At 39.2% G+C, this 24,573-nt stretch overlaps 1 protein-coding gene across 4 annotated transcripts in view; it reads left to right on the top strand.

The window, feature by feature from the left end:
• The first annotated feature begins 216 nt into the window (after positions 1–216).
• The window catches only part of lmo3 (LIM domain only 3), a 65,025-nt gene continuing 40,668 nt past the window's right edge, over positions 217–24,573 (top strand). The window contains exons 1-2 of one of the 4 annotated variants that reach the window (XM_047575917.1): positions 251–408; positions 16,954–17,048. The gene's annotated coding sequence lies outside the window, so the exon portion shown is untranslated. The other 3 variants (XM_047575918.1, XM_047575920.1, XM_047575919.1) reach the window with 3 other exon arrangements.

Consider the following 24,573-nt stretch of genomic DNA (forward strand, 5'->3'; position numbering starts at 1 on the left):
CAGGCGCAGAATCTTCAGACGGCACTTCGGCCATACATTTTATGGAGTCGTGGATTCCCCAGGTTCTCGGACTGACCCGGAGAGGGCGCACCAGGTGTCGGGGTTTTTCAGAAGAGGAGCCGAGCCGCGCAAGCCTTATCCCCGCGTCATGATTGTGAGATTTCACCACTACGGCGAGCGGGCTCGAGTACTGGAGGCAGCCACACGGGCGAAGAGTGTCCATTTGCGGGGTAACAGGATTTTCTTCTTCCAGGATTTCTCCAGCGCCACCCACAGAAAACGTCGGGCTTTTGACGAGGCCAGGAAAAAACTCCAGTCGATCGGGATACGGATTTATGGTTTAAACTATCCTGCGACTCTGAGGATAACCGTGAACAACGTTGAGGAGAAAGGACAGTGCACCTGAGTGTGAGTAGTTACATGACCTTATTTAGGTATAAACGAGCTAAATATAATCAAAGTCAATTATGGGAATCATATGTCTACAGACACTAATACACACACTAACTACTTGGTGGAGTAAATTGACACCAGTACGCGTGTAACTACGTTTGAGAGGGCTATAGTAGAGGCTGGAAGTCAGGTTAATCATTATGTTAATGTTTTTGTGTGCCAGATGATTGTGGACCCTCTGTTATATATATATTATTTTGCTTCTTAAATTTGGGCATTTCAAGTAACATTAGGATGGGATGTACAATAATTGAAGATAGGACATCAGGTTAGGAGTTACGCAGGCCTGACTAAATACTGGTTGCGATCTTGCGGACTCAGGGACACAATAGCCGCATCCAGAGTAGGGTTAAGAGGCCCTAGTGTTAAGGGCTTTCCTTCTTAAGATGGGTTCGACCCCCCTTTCGTTGTTTTGTGTTTCATGCATTTACTTTATGGGGGTTTTTGGGGGAATAAAATATGTATAGAGTTGTATTCAGGGGGAGTCAGCACAGCACTTTTATTTAGTGGTCAGAAGGCTTGATATGTGGAGGGAAATGGATTTCGGATAGTAAAATGGACACATGCAGACAACTGCTGCTCCTAGCTACATTTAATATTTCATTGCCACCATGAATAACTCTTCACTTACACTATGTACATGGAATATTAGGGGTATACAACATCCAGTGAAAAGGAAAAAAATATTGACACATCTTAAAAAAAAGAAGAGGTTGATATAGCACTACTTCAAGACACGTACCTGAAAGACAGAACGTGAAAAGCTCAAGCGTGATTGGGTAGGCGGAAATTTCAAATGATTCCATTCTTACTAAATAATAATACTATTAAGACAGTAAATAATTGGTTGTGGACATTTATTGACTTAAATTTACAAAGTTGCAATTACCATTACATGAGGGAGGGATGCCAGTCCCTAACGGTAAATTATACCAACTGGCTTCTCAATTTCGGTATGTGGTAGACTGGATACGGAATGACCCATACTCCATCTGGCTATATATTTAAGCATTCAATCTGGATAGGCCACTAGCACTAGCTAGTCTCCGTTTCATTCTAAATTGGAATGATACAGAGGTTGGATAATTTGATTGTTAAATTTACGTTAAAGGCTTGGGATATGATTAAAAAATGGGAAAAAAGAACTAATGTGCTTTCACCAATCACCCCAATACTAAGAAATACAGATTTTCCTCCAGGGATGATGGATAACGGGTTTTCTCTGTGGGAAAATGCAGGTATTAAAAATTTTAAAAGACTTATTTGAAGCTGATAGAATGATGTCATTCGATCAGTTAAGATTGAAATATAATCTACCTCGAACACACTTTTTTAGGTTCCTGCAAGTTAGAAGTTTTATTCATAATCAGACTGGGATTACATTTAACTTGGAAATGTCACCAACTGAACAATTACTTAACAAAATATGTAGTAATAGGTTTATTGTGAGACGCTGCTATGAAGCCCTTTATAAGTTTAGTAAAGTAAATAACGCAGTCCTACAAATGTGGGCTCAAGATCTTGGAGTGGAGATAGATGAAGCTACAGAGACTGGTATATGGGAATGTGCCAGTAACATATCTATATGTCATAGAGCAAAGGAACTGCTATTCAGGGTACACCATCTTCAGATATCACCTCAACTTTTACATAAAATGGACCCGAAAAAGTCAGATATGTGTGTTAAGTGTAGTAAGGAGATTGGTAGTTATATACAAACTATATGGATCTGTGCCCATAATTCAGGATTTTTGGATAAAAATAGTTTCAAAGTTAAATCTGGTTTTCACTTAAGACTTAGGTCTGGAGGCGGTATGCCTTCTTCTAGGAATGCCGCACGCACAAATCAAGGGGACTTACAGAAGAAGATTGCTTTTTTGTGATCAATTATTTTTATTTTCAAAAGAGAAGGGCATGACAGGTATCATAAGCAGTTATACAACAAGTGGTATTTACTTCCCTTTACCCACCTCTCTAGAATACCCCCAGAAAAAAGAGCCCCCCCCCACCCCCCCAGTCTCAATGTGATCTTCTATATTCTTATATACAACACATAATACATCAGTGTCCTATAGGCCAAAGTAAGTACATGAAAATAGACAAAAAATCACAAGGATTTTAAATAAAAACATATATCTAAACTCAGTAAAGTTTTAACCGTTGCCACCGCAGAAGTCCAAATTTGGATTGTTTTCTGACTAGCACAGTGCATTCTTGCTACAGACAGCTCCATGCAGAGAATGCTAAAAAACAATTGTAACCACTGGGTGCGTGTGAGTGTGTGGGGGGGCTTCCAACGCAAGGCCAGCATGTTCTTAGCTACGGTCAACCCCACTAACAGGGTGCAGTTCCGAGTAGAGGACAGGCTCAATGAGGACGTGTCATTTAGAAGCAATATTTCCAAAAATCCTGAATATGGGCACAGATCCATATAGTTTGTATATAACTACCATTCCCCTTACTACACTACACCACATCAGGACATTCCCAGTACATATATATGTAGGATCCCACACGACCCAGAGAGCATAGAGCATACAGACAGGTGAATGTATGAGCTTCATGAAGTATCTCTTTCTTGGCGTTAGATACATTCTATGTATGGGTTTTAAGTGTATAAGTTTATGATCAAGGTTCTTTGTTCTATGTTTCTTCTAAATTGTTCCAGACTGTCAACCAACATATTTTATCGCTGGGTAGATTAAGGTCACTTGTCCACACTTGGTGGATAGCCAGGGGTCCACAAGAGGATGCTAGCAAGAAGGAGTAAAGAGCAGAAACTAAGCCTCTCGATCTTGCTCCCACATCTAACAACGTATGTAACTTGTGAGTGGGCAGGGGAGTACCCCAGGGCACACTCTACGCTCGCATCCCGGGTCTTAGGCGCAAATAGAGGAATAAAGATGTACCATGTATATTGTAAGTAGCTCGCAGATCAGCAAACGATCTCAAACCCCCATCGTCACACACATCAGACAAGATGTTAACCTCTCTGTCACCCCACCCCACTCCAGTTCAGAAGAAACTTGCTCTATATGTTAACATACACCGCATGCAAAAGCATATTGTTAAAATGGATCTCAAATAAGCTGCCAACACTCTCAGACTGGCATAAAGATCATATACAATCTTTTACCCATGGAATACCTGCTGTACTGGGCTAAAGGTAATATTGATATATTTTATGATACATGGACTCCATTCTTTGATTATATGGGAGCTAGGATATCTGGTATTTTCTGGAAGATACTTCCTAAACCACGGACTGAATGACTGAATTCGTAAGGGAGCTTTGGTTGTCTGTAAAATTATTCTTTCCTTTCTCGCAATGTATCTGTTTTTATTTTTCTGAATACCACTATATTTTTAAGACAAGACTATGCTGTGCTGTGCAATCTGTTCTAAAGTTGAGGGAGGGAGGGAGAGTTTACAAATGAAAAGCTGTAATATATGATGTGATGAATGTTTAAATAACAATAAAGATATGTTCTAAAAAAAAAAAAAGGAGCATTCTGTGATTGAAATGCTTCCGCCCATGCTTCATGTGGCACATTTGCACATGATAAACAAACGCCATTGTTATGGCTCTGCTACTTTCAGTCTCACTCCACTGACATGCAGAAATTATAATGGATGATAAAAAAAATGTTTTTGATACTATTTATCCCAGGTAAGAAATTGGACTGGTGGACTTTAAATCAGACTCAACTTTACAGATGGTTGATTTAATGGCTTCATTCGTCTAAAGTGAATAGTTAAGCAACATCTCGACTTTGGAAACATCTGTACAAACTTTGAATTATGGCACAACCTTCCTATTAAGTGACAAGGGGCAGAAAAAAGCAGCAAATCAAACAAAAAAAAGTCAGATGTCAATTCGCACTGGATTATTACCTCTGTGTTACGAGGTAGGTAATTTCCGACGATTGGCACATGGGTGATTGGCACATTAAGATCATGACGACCTCTGTGATTTTTACAAAGGGTTACAAATTTTTGGTCTCTTGCTCCTATTTTAGTTTTTTGCCTTTTGAAGATCTAGTTCGAACCTTCTATAGATTCAACAGAGCAAAATGCAAATTCCAATTAATTATTCTTCCTTTTGAGTACAGCTATAACAGGTTGCCGTGTCAGTGATAAATGATGAAAATTAACTAGTTTCTCCCAGTCTTTAACTTTATAACTTTATAAAACTCATGTGAATATCCAGGGGCAATGCAGAACACGCTTGACAAGAATCTGCTCCTCTTTCCCTTTCCCTTTTCTATCCGTCTTATTCCTGGGGCCGTTACTGGGCAGATAGGTATAGGTGCGAATGCGGTTTGGTAGCGGAAGTAGCAGTTACCGAGTTGCTAATATAACACTATGGTCATTTTAACGGTTTTTAACAAGTTTTAACTTTCAGTCTGTTTATTTCATATTGACAAAAAGCTGATGGAGGAAAACCCGATTCCTACTTTGTGGCTAGGCTACAACAGAGCACCAGAGAAGAGACGCCGGCAGGTCCTCAAAAGGACTGACAGCAATGCCAGGAGTAATTTTATGTGCATCACCTTTTTCAGCTCTACATTCTTCCTAGTACCTGCGTTCCACTTCCTCTGTACGTCAGTACAGGATATCACTGTCTTTCCCTGCCTGACTGCATTTTCAATCTCCATTGAAATACTGCCCATTACAAAATGCACTCTGCAGTTCAATCAATTAAAATCTTAAATTCAATTAAAATCAATTCAAATGTGTAAGTCACAAAGTGTCATTAAAAAGCACATTACAATAATAATAATAACAATAATAATAATTATTATTATTACTATTGTTATTATTATTATTATATCATCATCATCATGACAATCAATATTTTTTACCTTCCACAGTATTGCAGCTGCGTTCCTGCAAAATCTCCCTGCTCCTGCAACACATGAGCAGCCACCTGTTTGTATTTCACCTGCTGCTGAAACTAAAACCCAGGCCCTGTGATGTGGGACTTTAAGGCTCTGACTCGGCTCTATGTCTGCTTTCAGATACATGAAGTCGTGTCCCACCTCCTTTAACAAAACGCGACAACTTTGTTGCTGTGGAGGTACTGACACGACTCAGAGCTCTTAAGATTGTTTATTGTTCAGATTACTTCGCTATATGCGAAGCAAAATATGCTCGTGTAAGTGATCTGTGGCCACTTCTTCAGATCGTCCTCCCATCCCTCGAGAGTAGGAGGCAGTGGTATGACAATGTCATCCCGTTTGAGGTGTAAAAGATGATGTTCCCACATATTTTGTTTAGAGATCGCTTCAAAAAAAGACGATTAGCGCCAGCCATTAGCATTGTAAATGCCGACTTCTGGCTCGCACTGGAAGTCGTGCCTATAATTCGCACAAAGGATCATGGGGGCTAGGAATAAGGTGGATATCATATGACTAATTGTTGTGATTGTAAAATTGATTTTAAGCACTGACCAGACAGCCTATTCTCCCTCTAACTGTTGGCTGAGATGTGTACCCCTGGAGTGGTCATTAATCTGATATCTGGCCAGCCTAGGAGCAGTCCGTATGACCCAGTCTCAGATCCTAATCCAAGGTGGAAGAGGACTGCAGGCCATGATTTGGAGGCCCCCACTATCTCCCCCTCTATAACTGATAGGTTTTAGGCGATTATATGGTCCACATGATTACAATCTATAACGATGTATTGATTGGACTGTACTGGCATCCAACCAGGGTGGTTTTCACACAAGAGACACCTACACCTCATCTCCATTGTCCAGTATCTGTCTACTGCATTTTGGTTTGGAGCTAATTTAGACTTTGAAATACAAGCAATAGGCAAACACACACACGCACAAATGAGTCATTTTCTGGAATGGCTTTAGAAAATTGTATGAGGTTAATGTTAGCCTTTTATTCTTTCCTTGTATTTGAAGAATGGATAGGGCTGCTGTAGCATTCAACACAAACTGAACCAATCGTGGTTGATCACACCAAATTTCTATGCCACATCCATGCCTGATTACTACCACACCTGTCACCAGTAGCTCCGAGATGTGTTAGTGGTTATTCTTTTCTGACTTGTCCTTGTTCAGAAGTCTGAGTGAATGATTTTAGATACAGGATTTGTCTTTTTCTGATACTTTTATTTTGTTTGTTTTTTTCTGGACTTCTTGTGTCTGGCTTTGGTGTTGTGGAATGACACCGTTGGTGTATTCACAGAGATACTGTTATTGGTATTGCTATTGAATGCACCACGCTTGTGTATGAAAATTTATCTCTTGGACAAACAAATGTTGTTTTCTTGAGATCTCAAGTTATTTATCTTGTTATCTCGGGATCTCCAGAAGATGTTAATGTTATCTAGCAAACAAACGGCTCACCTTATAGTGGGCCTATTACATCAGGTATTACTGTTATTACTACATTATCTACTGTACATTAGTATTAAGGGAATTTATCAGTCAGCATGGCAGGTCACGTATGATGTAACTATCTAGAATGAAATATATCAAGATCTCGAGATAAATAACTCAAGATCTTGAGAAAACAGGAAATAATATGCGAATGAGTGACCGCTTTGGGCTTACGTATAGTTGTGCACAAGTTAATGCTATCTTATGCTGGGGTGTTGTTAAAGCTAATAAGCTAAGCCATGTGGTCTGTGTGAAGTGATTCGTTTACATAATATAATCCATATGATATACTTGAGTACTTAATACAGTCTTTGTATCCTTAGTTATCTCATTATGTTTTTGCATTGGGCATGGTGCTATTTTATTTTTATTTTTTTACTCTTTTTATTAGTTTTGAAAAACAGACAACACAACATACAAAACAGTATGTGAAGAACAGTAAGCGCTGCACTAGACATACACAAAATAAATAAACAAATAAAAAGATGACAGGAGACAGAAGTACAGACATGAGATAACTGTCCTGGGAATGATGGGTTATGGCTTTTGTAAGAAGCCATAACTGTGTCCCAGATTCTCCAAAACCTGTCAGATTTAAGCCAATTTATTGAGAGGAATAAGAGCAGAAGTCTGTGATATCCACATGTTGACTGTAGGAACCTGGAGAGTTGCAGCTGGAGCAAGATACATTTTTTAGCCAGAAACAAAAGAATTGTCAGCAGAGATAGAATGTCTGTGTCCAAGAAACTTGTTAAATCATAGTTAAGTAGAAAGAAATAAGGAGTCAGGAAAAACTGTTTACCAAGTCTGGATGCAGTCACATGACCAAAACAAGTGTCAGTGTGTTCATAAATTCCTCTGGAAAAAACACCATATCACTTCAACACAATTGCTTCAGATTGATTCAGTGTTTCAGAAAGCTTCGGTTTCTCCATCACTAGCTGGAAACACAAGCCCAACGTTTATGCACAGATGGGAGAAAGCAAAAGGAGGTATGCTAAATGTACACTGACTGAGTGAGGACCTTGACTACATGGCGTTTTCTTGTACACGTCACTGTACTGACACTGACACTGAAAAAAAAAGAAAGAAAAAAAAGTGCAACACAATTAATTGCAAATGACACGCTAACATTTAATTTCCTACTAATTCAATGCAACTTTAGAAAAACATTTACACATTTTAATGTTATTGTGTATTTACCTTTATTTTGGCATACAAAGTCGGGTGGTTGTCCCGCAGGTGGTGAAACATATTAAACGATGGCATTCCTATTACACAAACACACAGGTAACTTTATGTTACTACAGTTACAGATACACACACACTTCGAGTTGTAGGACGTACACACACAAACATACACATGCGCATGTAAGCGCACATTACTTTCTCACACACAGGCTACCTGTGCTAACTGTACGCTAACTGTGATAAGGGTATGCTAACTGTGCTAAATGAAGACTAACTGTGCTAAATGTGGGTTAAATGTGCGTACTGTGCTAAATGAAGACTAACTGTGCTAAATGTGGGTTAAGTGTTCTAACTGCTAAATGTGGGTTAACTGTGCTAACTATGGTAAATGTGGGCTACGTGTGCTAAATGTAGGCTAGCTGTGCTAAATGTGAGTTAAGTGTGCTAACTATGGTAAATGTAGGCTACGTGTTCTAAATGTAGGCTAGCTGTGCTAAATGTGGGTTAAGTGTGCTAACTGCGACATGTGGGTTCACTGTGCTAAATGTGAACTAACTGTCATAAAAGTAGGCTAACTGTGCTAATCGCAAGCTAACTATGCTAACCGTAAGATAACTGTGCAAAATGTGGGTTAACTGTGCTTACTGCAAGCTAACTGTGCTAACCGTAAGCTAACTGTACTAGAAGTGTGCTAACTCCAATGTTGACAGAGGCAGTAGCCCCATGTGGCCCTTTCAAAATTTCCCAAAGGGAATTTTCTAGTTCTTTTATTTATATAGAGCCAATAATAATACAAATTGTCTTGTGCTTTACAAAAGCCTCCAGAGCAAGCCTAAAGGTGATGGTAGAAAGGAAAAACTCATATAGAGGAACCTATCTGAAGTATAAATCATCCAAGACTGGATGGAGGAAGATGATGTTCAAGGTAAAGAGAGCTACCAGATTAGTGGTTCTTTTGTTTGTATCAATTTTGATTAAATTAGATTTTTCACATTTTTTTTTAAATAAAAGCACACTTATCTTTTGCGATCAAAGTCATGTCCTTGTTCTTTTTCTTCCCATGGAGTATTTACTCCAGTTTTTGTGACGCATGTCTAAGTAACATTCATGAGAATGCCATGTCCAAAATTTCCCAGCAGAACCCTGAATTGTCATGAGTTAGTCAGTGTCATTTACTTTTCCTGTCATTGGTTTTAATATTATGCCTGGTCAATGTATGCTGAGCTGGAGCAAATGATACAATAATGTAATTTTTTATAAAACAGATATTTTAAGACTAGTACACTCAGTGCAGGCTGAAATAAGTGTACTGCTAAATATCTGGAGATATGGTTCAAAGTGACACAAGATTTAACAGACTAAGCTCAGTCCTCAGATTAGAAACACAACCAGTAACAACTCATCAACCCACAGAAGAGTTTAATGATTAGTTAGAAGCTATTTTAGATAGATGCTGAGTTACCTGTGTGAACTGCATGATGTATTTTGGAGGATATTTGTAACTATTTGTCTCAAGGCAATGAGCTCTACTTGTCTCAAGGCAGTGCAAAACACACCCAAAACCAGAACACAACTCCTTTTGCTGAAATTAAGTTTTAATCGTGGCAGTTATGAATCTAAGGGTGACTATTGGAAATGGTTGGATAAATAAAGGTATGGATGAACTGAACAGCTCCAAAACCGAAGCCATCCTGGTCGGCACCCCTCACCAAACCCTATCATCATCTATAACCAGCATCACCTTCTCTGGCTCCAATATCACTCTCTCAGTCACAAATCTTGGAGTAAAAATGGACCCCCAACTCAACTTTGAATCCCACATCAACAATCTCTGAAAGACCTCCTACTATCACCTTCGCAACATCTCCAAACACCGCCCTTTTCTCTCCCTCTCAGATCCTGAAAAGCTGGTCCATGCCTTTGTCTCCTCCAGACTAGATTACTGCAATGCACTTCTCATCGGGATCCCTAGCAAGAGTCTGCAGAGGCTCCAGTACATCCAAAACTCTGCAGCCAGGATCCTGATGAGAGTGTGCACATGAGCACATTATCCCCATCCTCTGCTCACTCCACTGGCTTCCCGTTTCCACCAGGAATAAATATAAGGTTTCACTCCTCACCCACCAATGCATCCATCAAATGTTTTATTATTATTATTATTATTATTATTATTATTATTATTATTATTATTATTATTATGGCTGGGATCAATGACGAACCGCACAAACAGACACCTGAGACCTGGGTAGATTGACTGTACTGAATTTTTTGATGGATCGATGGATACACTTCAGGTGTGCAGGCTGACTGAAGGAGGGAATACACCAGAAACACAAGTAGGGGAGCGAAAGGGCACAGAACCATCATGAGCATAGGATCCACAATGACAGATTGTGGGATCCATGAATGCTCTTCTGGCCAAAAACTTTCCCAGTCCACAGAATCCAGATGGTATAAACTGGATTAGGTGCTGATTAGCCGGCAGAGATTTACACAGAGAAGAAGAATAACTTTTTATTGTCATTGTGAAATTTTTTGTGGCAGCAATATGAGCAAATGAGAGGAGGTAGATTTTTTTTCATCATGCACTGTGAGAAAGAAGTTGAAATGTTGAGAAAAAAGTTAACCTTCAAACTCTACGGAATAGTATTGGGGCTTAGAATATAAAATGGTTTATTATTTTATTATATAATTGCTATATATTTTAATATTTTTGTGTATTATTTTTTCACTTAAGTTGCTGATATATTATATTGAACTGTCAACAGTGGCCTGGATATTGGCACACACTGTTGCCTTGTCTGCTTAGGGAAGTATGTAAACTCCAAGGCTCAGGAGTGTGTCCCTATCTGGCCATAGAGTCCCAAAGCTGGGCACAGACACACTGTGGCCCGGGAAGTCGCATGCAGCCAGGTCTCCGCAAAACACAAACACTACTCATTGAAGACTCCCTGTGGGTCTTAACAAGCACACACAGTTTATCCATCCTGCCAAGACCTCACATTTGCCATGAGTATAAACGGTAGAGGTGGTTTGTAAAAATTTAATAAAATTATTAAATAAAATTTAATTTCAAAATTGTATTTCAACTTTATTCTTGACATTGTAGTTTCACTTTTTTCTCAAAGTGCATGTTGAAAAAAAATCCACCTCCTCTCATTTTTTTTTTTCTCATGAGTGGTCCCAATACTCACATTTTTAGAAAGGTAACAAATACATTTAAAAATAAATAAAATAGATAAAATATCTCTGTGTAAATATTCAGTAGTATTTTATATGGCAAGAGAAACAGGGGAGGTTAATGTTCCATCAGCACCTTTTTCACAGCAGTGGGGGACATGTTGTGCTTGTCTGTTGGTGTAGGCCCGCATGACGGATCTTTGTGGTCCGTCGGAGGAGACGGCTCAAGTAGATCTTGTCCATGTAGAATGTAATGAAGAAAGAACTTTCTGGAATGCCACAAGGGTATGTTCTTTGAGGCAACCAAACTTTCATACCTGATTAGTCTTTTAAGTAAAGGTTTTATTACAGTTTTTTTTAATAAGTTGTTAAGCTATCTTTTCAGGCTATGTGAGCTTCTTCAGAATTAGTGGAATGCCTTATTCTTTCCAGCTTTTGGACCACCTGCTTAGAGCTTCACAATTATGAATTATACTAGGAAATTAACCTCCTGCAATTCATGCCCTTCTTTTTCAGAGGGGTTGCTATCAACAACACACTCAATTTGTGTTAAAGTTAAATTATGGTTGCTGTCATCCATACCATAGTATTATTAAATGATAAAGGAATTAACTCCTTATATCTGGTTACACCATCATTATGGTCTTAGGTCTTTTCGATTTCTCTGTAATCCATTATTATAAATTCAAATGTTATGAGGAAATGATCGTACAAAAAAATACTGTCTAACTTTCAGTTTCTATGCCATACGTCAGGAGAAGATCTAAGGTGTGATTAAAACAATGAGATGATCTGTTTAAAATGATCTGATAAAAGCCATCTGAGTTTAATAGAGCTAAGACTGCCACTGCAAACATCAACATGGACGTTAAAGTCGCCTACAATGATGACTTTATCCAGGATGTGCTTTCTGTTAAAATTTTCAGGTGTAGACTATCAGATATTGTGGGAGGACTTTTTTGACTGCCCTAGTTCAATGTAATATTTGCTTCACTCCTACTTTTCACACTGATTAAAATAAAAAATAGGTGGTACACAGACAACCATCTCCAAATTAATATCAATGAAACCAAGGAATTACAGTCCCCCCTCACCACAGCACCCCACCATCATAAACACCCTAACAGTTGAGACAGTGAACACATTTAAATACTTGGTAAATAACTCTGGACAATAAACTCACCTTTGATCAGCATACCACGGACATTCAAAAAAGGAGCCAATAAAGACTGTCAGCCATTCGCAAACTCAAAGGACTTCACGTTGCACCTCACCTTCTGTTGTTACTCTATCAAAGCATCATTCAATCCATCCTTCTATACTGTTCCACATGTTTCTACACCATGCTTTCTGTCTGCAACCGGGCCAAACTCACATGCATTACAAACACAGCTGCTAAAATTATCGGTCTCCCCACACCCAACCTCAGATCTAAACAGAAAGTCCATCATCTGCCAAACAACATAGCACAAGACATCCCCCACCCACTGCATCAATATTTTACCCCACTACCCTCAGGGCGCAGGTACAGAACCCTCAAGTCCAGAAAGGCCCGCTTAGGGAAAAGTCTTATCCCTGCAGCAATAGCTGGCTTGAACAGCAGGCCACGCTAATCTGTCTGCCCACTACACCACAGTTGTTATTGTTGTTGGTTGTTGTTGGTTGTTGTTGGTTGTTGCTATTGCTGTTGCTGTTGATGTGGTTAGGGTTGTTGTACAGTCATTGAAGACAAATTTCTCCATGGGGACCAATAAAATCATTCAATCAATCAATCAATCAATCAATCAAAAAATAATTTTCAGCATTTTATGATGATAACTTCTCTTCTCGACGATGAAACGATGAAATTGGTACCAAACCGATGAGTGACAGAGCTGTATCCATTGTGAAATAAAGTGCTAAGCCATCTTAATTGGCCATCGTCTATGGCCCTGGCCTTCTCTGCATGATGGAAAATCGTGCTGCGAAGATCAATATGGAGTAAAACAACAGTCACCCACAAGCCTCCTCTTTGTCAATCATTCATGTGCTTGGTAGCTAACAGACGATGAGAACATGAGGGTGGGCAGGCTGTTTAAGGCTGTGTACACAGTATGCCCTTTCTACTGACCTCTCACTTCAAAGATTAAAAAGGAGTTTTTCCTTGTTACCCCGTCCCCTTCTGACTAGCTCTGGAGGTTTCAGGCTGGTTTTTGTAAAGCATCTTCAGACAATGTGTATTGTTACGGATGCTATATAAATACAACTGAATTAAATCGAATTGGCAGGCTGGTGGACTATGACTTCCAAGTGGTCCATTGCCCTGAGAGAAATCATCAAAATGCAGATACACCCAGCAGAACTTGCAGTAGTTCATGTCCTTGCATGATGCCAGACATGAACCTAATATTACAGGTTTTAAACCCTGTATTACTGGTACCACATGATAGACGATGTCACCCTGCGATGTCGCATCCTCACTGGATGTGGTGCAAAGGCCTGTCCAAAGAAAACCTCATAGGCCACCATTGGCACAGTGAAACTGTGTTTTCTTTTTTTGTTTGTTTGTTGTTTTTTTTAAACCTATGATTCTTTTTGAGGTTGAGATCAGTTAAGTGTTGACATGAGTATCTGCTCTAGAAATTCTTTGGTGAATCCATGCTCAAATCATGTTAATTACAACACATTTTTACTCTACACTTCACTGTATCGTGTAAATAGTGTTTGCAGTTACATATTGCATGTACAATAAAGTGTAATGAGCTATAGAGGCCATTTTAAGCTTATATTTATTTTAAAATGCACAAAATTAACACATTAAAATACATTTAAATCACTTTTTTGCACGCTTTGAAGAGGACAGCAGAGGGCATACTGTTAACCTCACCCTTCAGCAACACCTGAGGGTGAGGGTTCTGCAATGCACAGACACCAGGAAAGCACCAAACACAGTTCCACAGGTCCAACATCCATCATGATGCTCTTTTGGCAGGACATAAGTCTATTGACTTAGTGAGTGGTCTTCCACCTGACAACAGATGCCACAATACTCTGCAACACAATGTCAGGTAGCTCATACAACAATGACTAGAGCTCACCAGCTGGCTCAAGAAACCCTGGTAAAGTACATGGCATATACCAAACAACATAACCAAAACATCTGTCAGGTTCAATACTGAGTTTGCAAAGTTCCCCAAAAAAGTTTCTTTGTTTTAAGTATTTTGCCTGTTTTAGGTTGTCTTTGTTTTTTTTTGTTTTTGTTTTTTTCTTTAAGTCTCAAAAAACATTTAGGTTTCACTCATTTGCAATGATGTTGAGGTACAGCAACATAGAAATACAAAATCAAAGATTAAAACAAACTAAAACATTGGGAGACAGTACTCAGTGCTCCGTGAAGCAGGTGCACACTGAGGTGAGGTGAATTGAGAGCAATGTGGTAGCTAGTCTGGCCACTCCAGCTAATGTGGGCCATTGAGCCTTAGCTCCTGTTAACCGTGCCCTGGTTTTCAAACCTGTTCATTTTGCAGGGAGAGAGATCGATAAAGATGATAGGACATGATGCACTCAATAAAGCTGTTGAAGAGAAACTTCAACAGCCTTATGGATAACGTGAAGTATTTTCCACACAACAAAAATGATTTAACAGCTGTGCACATTAAATAAAATGCAACAGTTAAGTATTCTTGAAAAATTAATCATAAATTGAAATTCCGAGGATTAAAATGTTTTATTAGTGCTAATCAGTGCTTCCTCTCATCTAAATCTCTATTAATGATTTGATGTCTGATCATCAAATTGATTAATCTTGTCTGATATGTGGTAGCCGTGTGATAAGAATGTCAGTTTAAACAAGACATCGCGTCCATACCAATTATGACATACCAATGCAGTCTGACAGGAAGACAGACTGCATTCTTCCACTCTCACTAATTAATTATTTATCTTAAACGTTAACTAATTCATGGCTAGATTTAATGTACTCTTAGATTGAAACTGGAAAAACAAAAGATCTATATGAAAAAAGTTGTTGCATATCATCCACTTGCTCCTAACTTGTTTAGTTCAGCTCTTTTTAAGAATGGTATCTGAATTAGTGGTTACTAAAAATAAGGTCATTATAGTGGGTGAGTTCAACATTCATGTAAATGTTGACAATAACAGCATGTCCCAATACCTTTTCTATTATACATGGTTCCTACACTTCCTTCATTTTACAACCAGGCAAAACTAATCAGCTGATTTATTAAGCTCCAATCACACCTTAAAGACATAGTCTTGAATTACTAGTAACTTACTACCTTCCATAAAACAGAAGGCACTTTAGGTGGCCCTCAGAAATTCATTAACTAGTCTTTTAGTTTCTTTGGATGGCATTACCTTGGCCTCTAGTACTACCTTGATATTATTTTTGATGATAGACTGCCTTCTTTTCCCCTGTATAATATTGTCAAAATAAGGAACATCCTGTTTCAGAGTGACACTAAAAAAAAATAGTTCACTCATTATTGCATGGCTGTCCAAATAGGTCTTTAAAAAGCCTCTAATTGATTCAAAGTGCTGCAGCATTGAGAGAAACTAACAACAGAGATTGTATTACTCCAGTGTTAGCTTCTCTTCATTGGCTCCCTTCAAAATCCATAATAGAATTCAAAATCTTCCTCCTTACATACAAACCATGTTATTGTTATTACTTCAGTCTGAAACTGCAGGCTCTCTTGTGTTCCTAGAGTTTCAAAAAATAGAATGTGAGGTACAGCCTTCACCTCAGGCTTCACCTCCTGTCAAACCAGCTCCTACTTTGGGTTCGGGAGATGCACTGAGCACCTGTGCTCTACTCTCTTCTCTCAAGGAACCAAGCTCCAATCCTCTAATTTCTTTTTCCTGGTACTGGGCTCTTATCTTCAAATTTCTTATCTAATTTCTTCTCTATTACTACTCATGCACTATTTGTGACTACCTTATAGCATGGTGATGGGTGTGTGTCCCTCTTCATCTCCCTCTGAATTGAATTGAACTGAACTAAACCACTGTGCTGAGAGAGTCCAATTGTACTTCAGTCATGCCTTTAGTTGGATTTGCTGTGTTAAAACTACAGTATTCTAAAGATGGACTACTTTAAATTGATCTTAGATGCTTCTTCTTAGATGGAATTTCAAAATATTAACAGGTTACCCCATAGTAAGACAGAATACACAGCAATAACTCATTGTGTACTTGGTCTTATGGGTCATTTGTTTGTGAACACAGCCAGATGATATATCATTGTTACTGCAAGAAATTATGGCACTGCATTATGCTGTCCTTAAGAATGATTTGTTTGTTATGATCGGTTTTCATTTATTTGGTGAAGCACAAAGTGAGATTTTATTGTATTTTAGCATGCTCTGTATAAATGAAGTTTACAATTAAATCCTATGATTTTAAATAATGCTTGCTTAATATGAAAAAAAAAATTCAATCAAAATTATTAGTTTACATTATTCAAAAAGGAAGAACACGTTACATGAACTTGACATAACTAAGTTAACAGAACATTTTGAAAACTTATCTGTTTAATAACTGAATATTCTAGTTTACAGTGAGTGTATTATATAATAAAGTAAAAGAAAGAAAAGAAGGACGTGCATTTCCATAGCATTTTGGTTACATCCATCCAATGTTGAAATATGGAAAATTTTCAAAAATTTGCACTGCATTGCATAATATCAGAAGCTACAGTGACACAACTCTTTCTAATGTTCTGCGTTCTATAGGTGCTGTTGGATGAAATCCAGTGACTGCCACATGTGTCAGATGAAGGCGTTCAGGTCATGATGGTAAAAGCAGCATTTGACTGGTAACACAAATGGTGAGAGAAAAATACAAAAAACTGCTGAGAAGAAAAGAGCAGAAGCTGACAGTTAAGCAAAGTTCAAATGGTGTTCATTAGTTATAATATCATACTGTTTATATATTTTTGTACTATTATATTTTTGTACTCTATTTGTTAAATACTTTGAAGGAAAACTTGTCCGCTTCTTTCTCATACATAAAGTGATTCATATACAGGGCAACTTAATCAGTGCCGATATTGCAAGCATTACAAACAATCACGTGTTTAAACCAGACGTGAGGGAAGGGGGGTTCTGGACTGGAGAGAGAGAGAGGCCTACGTTGCATTTCAGATTTTTACATGGATAACAATTTTACTTCTTTCCCTTTGTTCCAGGCTGGATATCACCTTCCAGTAAAATTTCTATTGATATTTACAGGTCAGATATTTTGTAAGAGAACACGTTTCTGATTTCCCGATAAGACCACACAGTTATAATTTTTATGATACATTTCTCTTACACCAAACTCCAAACATTTGATTTCCCGCTTTGTCGCTGCTTTTAAGACAATATCGGACACCAGTCATCTCAGGGATACATGGGCAAAAGTATTGGGAGTTCCACTGTCAGATGAACTATGAGAGGAAGTCTGTTGAATGTAAAGAAGTGTATAAACTCAGGTATCAGTTAATTCAATTTAAAGTCATACATAGACTGCATTATTCCAAACAATTATTCCCCAAAAGATAGTTAATAAAAAGAGAGTAAATTATTAAACCATCATCATAAAAAGTATCATTTTGTCATCTCATCTTCTACTACCGCTTATCCTCACTAGGGTCGTGGGGGTTGCTGGAGCCTATCCCAACTGGCGGGAGGCGGGGTACAACCTGGACAGACCGCCAGCCTATTGCAGGGCTAACACAGAGACAAACAACCATTCACACTCACAACTAGGGTCAATTTAGGGTCACCCATCAGCCTAACAAGCTTGTCTTTGAAGATGGGAGGAAACCAGAGTACCCGGAGAAAAACCACGCAGACACATGCTAACTCCACCCAGAGAGGCCCCGGCTGGTAAAATTAGGTATCTCTTTGTTTTCATTTGATTTTGGCAGGAAAGGTTGAATACCTGCCAATCACAAGATAAATAATATTGACCAACCACCCCTGTGATTCTGCATGAAATGGTTTGTTCCTGCCTCCCAGCGAGAACATCCGGGTTCGAATCTTGGGCCTTTCTAAGTGGAGTTTGCACGTTCTCCCTGTGTCTGTTTTCTCTGGTTTCCTCCCACCTCCCACCAAAGACATGCTTGTTAGGCTAATTGGTGACCCCAAATTGAGTGAGTATGAATGGTTGTTTGTCTGTGTTGGCCCTGTGATAGACTGGCGATTCCGCCTCTCACCCAATAACAGCTGGGATAGCCTCCAGCAACTGCAACGACCCTAGTGAGGATTAAGAGGTAGTAAAAGGTGAGATGAGATACCAAGGGTAGAAACAGCACCAAAAAGTCAAAAGATCTCTCTAAATTGATTTATTACAGCCCCAGCACATAGAGTCCACTTCCATTCATTTAATCCTTGTAAGTGAATCATGTCATGCCCCCGTCATTCACTGATCATTTGGGCTAAATCCAGTCAGCCCTCAGGCCATTGGCCATTGGTCAAAAGTCCTACTGGTGCCAGAGTTAGAGGAGGGAGAAAAAGTTCAACTATGGCGGCGTTTGCATGAACGAGGTGGATTACTTGCTTTCTAATCCATTTTCCTTAGTGTCCTTGGAGGAAAAGTTGGAAGACTGGGAAACTGGGATAATAATAAGTCAAATAACTCAAAATGGCAAATGACAAAATCATAAGTTTTGTGTTCCTTGGGTTGAAAAAAATGACTGGCTAACGGCAAGTGTAGACAAGAATTCACTTTCCTGTTTTCCATTCCTGCTTTTTGGAGGCGATACGCCATGGACCCAACAAGAAATTGTGGCTCTGTTGAACAAAATTATAAAACATGCTGTGCTGTGCACAGAAACAGTGTTTAGCTGTCCATGTTATGAAAATGTTGATTCTCACATATATCCAAGATGGCGGTGCACTCGGGTTCAGCGGCTCACGGCTCTCCCTTTCAGTGTTCCTTTTTGTATTTTATTTTTGTAAGTACACCGATTACTTGTGTCTTTTACACTGAAAAAGAAAGCTCACCAGTCTCGATGGACACTGTATAATAACAATAAAGGGCATTCTACTCTATTCAGCACAACAACAAGACTTGCAGCTAATTAAACGTAAAAAGGAATAGTTCCCTCTCTAGCATCGCCACTTGCTGGTCGTTTTGGTTTATCATTAGCTTTGTTTGTTTTTTTGTTTTTTTGTGTGTGTTTTCATATTGTGATATTATATTCTACTGTCTCATGTTCAAACAGCACAATATTTTCATTCAATAAATTTGAGAAGTTGAATTTTTTTTTTGATTTGGGTCATGGCTTGAAAGTAATACGTTTCTTAACAATATTACCTTCTGTGTAGAGTAATAAGTTACTTATTACTTTTTAGTTACTTTCACCAAAAATAAATATTTACGACAAGGCATTACAAAATGAAGGTGCGCATCATTTTGTCATGGGGGACCTCCCATGCTTGGGTTTATTCCTGTCTGCCCACGGGGGTGCTGCTCCTTGGGTCCCTCTGGCCTGGGTAGTTAGGCATTCTGCATCTTGGTGTGGGGGCCTCTCTGCCCAGGTTGAGGTGACCTTCCCAGCGGTGCCCCTTTGGTTAAAGGGCTGGGACCCCTTGGCGTGGACGATGCCCCTTTAGTAAAGTCTGGTATATGTGTATATGCTGTGTGCGTGTGTGTATGCACGTATTTGTCGTGTGTATGTGTGATTGTTTATGTGTTTGTGTGTCTTGTTGTAATGTTTTATATTTCTTGTTTTTGTTTTGTTTGTTGTTGTTTTTTATGTAAAGCACTTTGGGTTGCTTTTTAGTATGAAAAGTGCTATATAAATAAATAAAGTTTGAAGTTTGAATAGCAAGTATGAAAACACAACTGACTTAACAAATTAAAACAATTTTTAATCGCTGAATCACCTCTAACACCACCTGTAGTGTCTCATCTTGAATGAACTATGTGGAAATGTGTTTATACCTTAACAAAAGGACTATATCATTAGAGATTTGTTTTTACCTTGTCACTTCATCGAACAGGGATTTTGCTGACAAGCTTTTGAAACACTGGCGACTCAACTGTAGAAAGATGCAGCGCATCCTCCACGACATACTCATTTCTCCTGGGTCAAACATCTTCACCTCTGGTCTGGAGAAATACAACTTTCTTTGTTTAGATTTGCTTGCGCCGTCATCTTCCGTCTGTTTGCTATTATGAGGTCGTTTAGCCTCTAACTCCAGGTGTTTCTTCAGGTTACTTGTACTTTTTTTAGCCATAGATGTCATGGTTACATGGTTCACATGGAACCTAGTTCACCACTATAGCAAATAATCCAAACCTTATTAACGACCTAGCAACAGAAATGATTTTCTAGTCCCAGATGAGTGAACTATGAGCTGACTTTATGTTTTAACCCGGTCTCGGACTTTACCAAACTAAATCAATAATGCATAAATGAGCAAAAAATGCTTCCTGTTATTTCCCAAGTTATAACAAAGATGCTGTTGACAAAAAAACAATCCATTTTGTAGTGTGTTTTTCAGTCAGTGTTGCCACAGACTTAGCGGAGCAATATTTTTAGTGATGAGTCAGCCGTGCTGTAATGCTGATTTGAGCACGTTCTAAATGTCTTATTAATCAGATTGCTTGGTCGGAACTGCTTTTTGTGTAATCAGTTGTTGCCGTCTTGCTGTCTTCTTCTTCTTCTTCTTCTATTGATTTAAAACCATCTTCTTCTTCTCCTCTTTATTTAAGGCTGTTGCACCTGTGTTGTTTTTTGAAACCTCCGCCTGTGCGACCGCTTGGATTTTAACGCGTTACTGGACTAAGTAACTGTAATAATATTACCAAAATATAGTAAGTAACGCATTATATAACTCTGTTACTGCCTAAGGTGACGTATTATGGAAAGGCGTTACTTTTGTAACGCGTTAATGCCAACACTGGTGTTGGTTTAGGAGGATTTAGTGAAATGATCAAAATTATTGCATGAAAAATGCAGAAACCATATATGATCATATGCCCTGTTCAGGTAAAACTAGCGTTACCATGGTAAGTGGATATTTAGACATAGCCCGATGCCCCAATCATCTCAATGATTGGAGACCACATAACTGAAACACTTTTCAACAAATGACAACCCACTTCAACATCATCACAACTGCAGCCTCTCTCCCAGTGGTTCTTCTACTTGTTCCCCTTGTGTTTTTTGTTTTTTCTACATTTCTGTGTGTATGTATTTGTGCGGTTCTCTGTTTACACTCCTGCTACCTGCACAGTTGAGACCTAGCCACCAATCAGACTCCAGCACTGCATGCACTCCAGTTCTTCATTGCATTTTCTGCCATATTGCTCAGTTTACTAATGTAGTATGAGTGCTGAGGTCGACTCTAGATCTGGTATTTCTTTGTGCAGTTGGTTGCTTTGATTATACCTGTGTCTCCCTGTACTTCAGATCCCTCCAGCCAGCATTGCTTCACTAGAAAGCTCAGTCTCTGAAATCTCCAGCCTTGTTTGTGTAATCAAATCTAATTAAATGTGTGTTTTATGGATATTCTTCCAGTCTGTAGTGACAAGTATCACCTTTGCTGTTGTGTGTCTGGGAAGTGACACTGAGACCCGTGGTGTCAAAACACAATGTCAAGCTGAGGCATCTCAGAAGCACGCTCAGCCACAGACTCATATTGCCGTGAGCTCCAAAACATTCTCTTTCTTGCCAAACAGCCATTAAGCGACACATTGCCATGCCATCCAGTAACTCTTGCCTCAACTGACTGAATGAAAAGAGACACTACTTAAAGTAAACTGTATCAGACAAACAGTTTGTAGTCCCCTGGCATATGCATGTTGTCTTTACAGCTGTCCTTTCCATACACTGTTGGTAGACAGGAAGTTAAGTTCTGCTGTTAAGTTAATTATTTATTTTTTTTGTACGGCTATTACTGACTATCACATTCAGTCCCTGATGTGTCCGCATTTTGTTTTCATGTTGTGCACACAATGTTTCCTGAGACCCATTAAAGACCATCTATTTTCAAAACTGGGCGTACGCTCATAAACCACCACTGTTCTTGGTTCTGGAGCGGAGGTAGAGATCCATTGTAGACCACCGCTGTTAGAATATTTTATCGTGCCACAGATAATGTCAGTGTTTTTTTACACACAGAGCGTGGAACTGAGATCAAATCTGAAGTCTGAACAAGGGACTTAGCTGGTCACTTGTGCTCTGATAGCCCAGATAGGATCTTAATGCTATAACTCTACCTTTATCTGGTCCTATATACAGTATACTCTATACTATAATTCCCAACTTGTGGGGCAGACCCCCCCCCCCCTGGTGGACTCTGGAGGTATTGCAAGTGAGCCATCAAATCCTTTAATTTGATATTTGATTTTTATATGGGTTTGTGTTTATTTGTAAGCCTGTCAATTTAATGTCCTTCTTTTGATATTTAGATTTTGTTTGGACCTGATACTGGATTTCAAATTGCTATATACGAGAATGCATTTCTCCGTTATTGAAGGATATCTCAGAATGCATTATATGGCCTCCGTATTTACACGGTTGGAGGGGCGCCACAAAAATTTAAACGTGGGCCCTGAGTTGGAAAAAGTTGGGAACCACTGCTATAGTTGGATACTCAAAAAGCCAGAAAAAGAGATAGATCAACGTGCTTTTGTCTACAGTATTAGGTTACTGGCTGCAGGTTCAAAAAAACAAACAAACAAACAAACAAAAAAAAACACATTATGATAATGTTAACATTTAATGAAGTAACCTTTTACAAAACAACTTTAGATTTTTGAGAAAAATGAATTCAAGTTTGGTACATTGCTGCTACCTAAAGTTTAGTTCTGGTCCTGAGTGTTAGCGGTTATGGGTACAACTCTTACTAAAACAATGTGACCCTAGTGGACATGATGTGAATAGCAACACTTTTATTAAAAAAATGAAATTGTCTTAAAATTTTTCCTGCGGAACAGAGAGGACCCTCTACCTGGGCGTTTTTGGCCCTAGGACCATATGTTTGTCACGTTGACTAAGGGTATATTTTTAATTAGAATTCTGATCGGCACTATAAAAGCTCACCTTATTTAAGATAAAAACAGACCTGCATGGAAAAAAAAAAAACATATACTCTCTTATGACAAATACCCTACACTGTCATTACACTTCGTTATGGACTGGTCTTTTCACGTCTCTTTTCGGGGGTGGGGAGAGGGAGAGAGAGCTTTGTCAAATGGAGTGAGCGCACTGTAATTCTGGCTACACTGCGAAGGTTAGCAGATCTGATTGTCAATATTGTCTTTTGGGTGGGAGGAGGAGAAAGGAGGAGACATGGAGGTGAGGTGGTGGATGGGGGTGTTTTGAGAGAAAGAGATACTTTGATATTTCGGAATGTAAGAAGGGTGAATGTGGAGAACTGGAGGTTGGGGATCTAATTACCGGGCCATAATTGGGGGCTGGGGAATAGGTTGCCGTCCTCTCAACTCGCTGCAGATCAATTATGTTAAGAGAACATCTGTAAGTAGAGCTTAATGAGGTCCATTAGAGCAACATGCGCTGCCTTCCCTAACGTGGCTTGTCAGCTCCTTGGATGAGCTGGAGTGTGCTGCTGACTGGGGACCTAGTGGGGGGCTTAAATAGGAGAGGAGTCTCGACTCTGTGCGGCTCTTCACTGTCAGTGAGAACCGGAGAGACACACAGACAGACGTGAAGGTGAGAACGCCGCAGGTGGGAAAGGGACGCTCGTTTAATGAAGTTCGGGATGCGCTAAGTAGCAGGGAGAGCCGAAACACCCCAACAACTTTTCTCTAACTTATGTTGTGAGGTTTTCTTGAAAAAATACGGAGTGGAAGCAAAAACTGAGAAAGTTGTGGACAGTTTGATTCAAAGTCAAGACAGCAGAGAAGATACAAACGAAGTAATCTATTTGTTCTGGGCATACCTGGCTTTACATCAAGGTACGTGTTCAGTCCTCTGTGTTTCAGGATCCTGACTTTGCCGCAAAAAAAGAAAAGAAAAAGAAAAAAGAAAAAAAAAGACGCATTTCCTCCGAACTGTCTTGTGCTCGTTTTAAATGTTACATATAGCAGTTAAACAGAGCCGCCCATTCTCTGGATGTCCAGTTGGTTGTCGGTCTAGGCCCTGCTATTTTGTTTCTTCTGTCTTAAGTCATGCGGAGAATGAGTAATTGGTAGGAAAGAACGAAGGATGGCAGGACACGTGCCAGGCTCACACTTCCTACACACACTCTGCAGCAAGCTATTGCATGATCCTTGAAATAATACAATCCATGACAAAACCTAATTACTGGCAGGTAATGCCCTGTCAGGTTTAATGCATCTCATCACTCATAATGGCAAGGAGCATTTTATGACCCATCTCATTATCGTTGCAT

The sequence above is a fragment of the Mugil cephalus genome, chromosome 22, assembly GCF_022458985.1.
Source record: "Mugil cephalus isolate CIBA_MC_2020 chromosome 22, CIBA_Mcephalus_1.1, whole genome shotgun sequence".
In the NCBI taxonomy this organism is placed as follows: domain Eukaryota; kingdom Metazoa; phylum Chordata; class Actinopteri; order Mugiliformes; family Mugilidae; genus Mugil; species Mugil cephalus.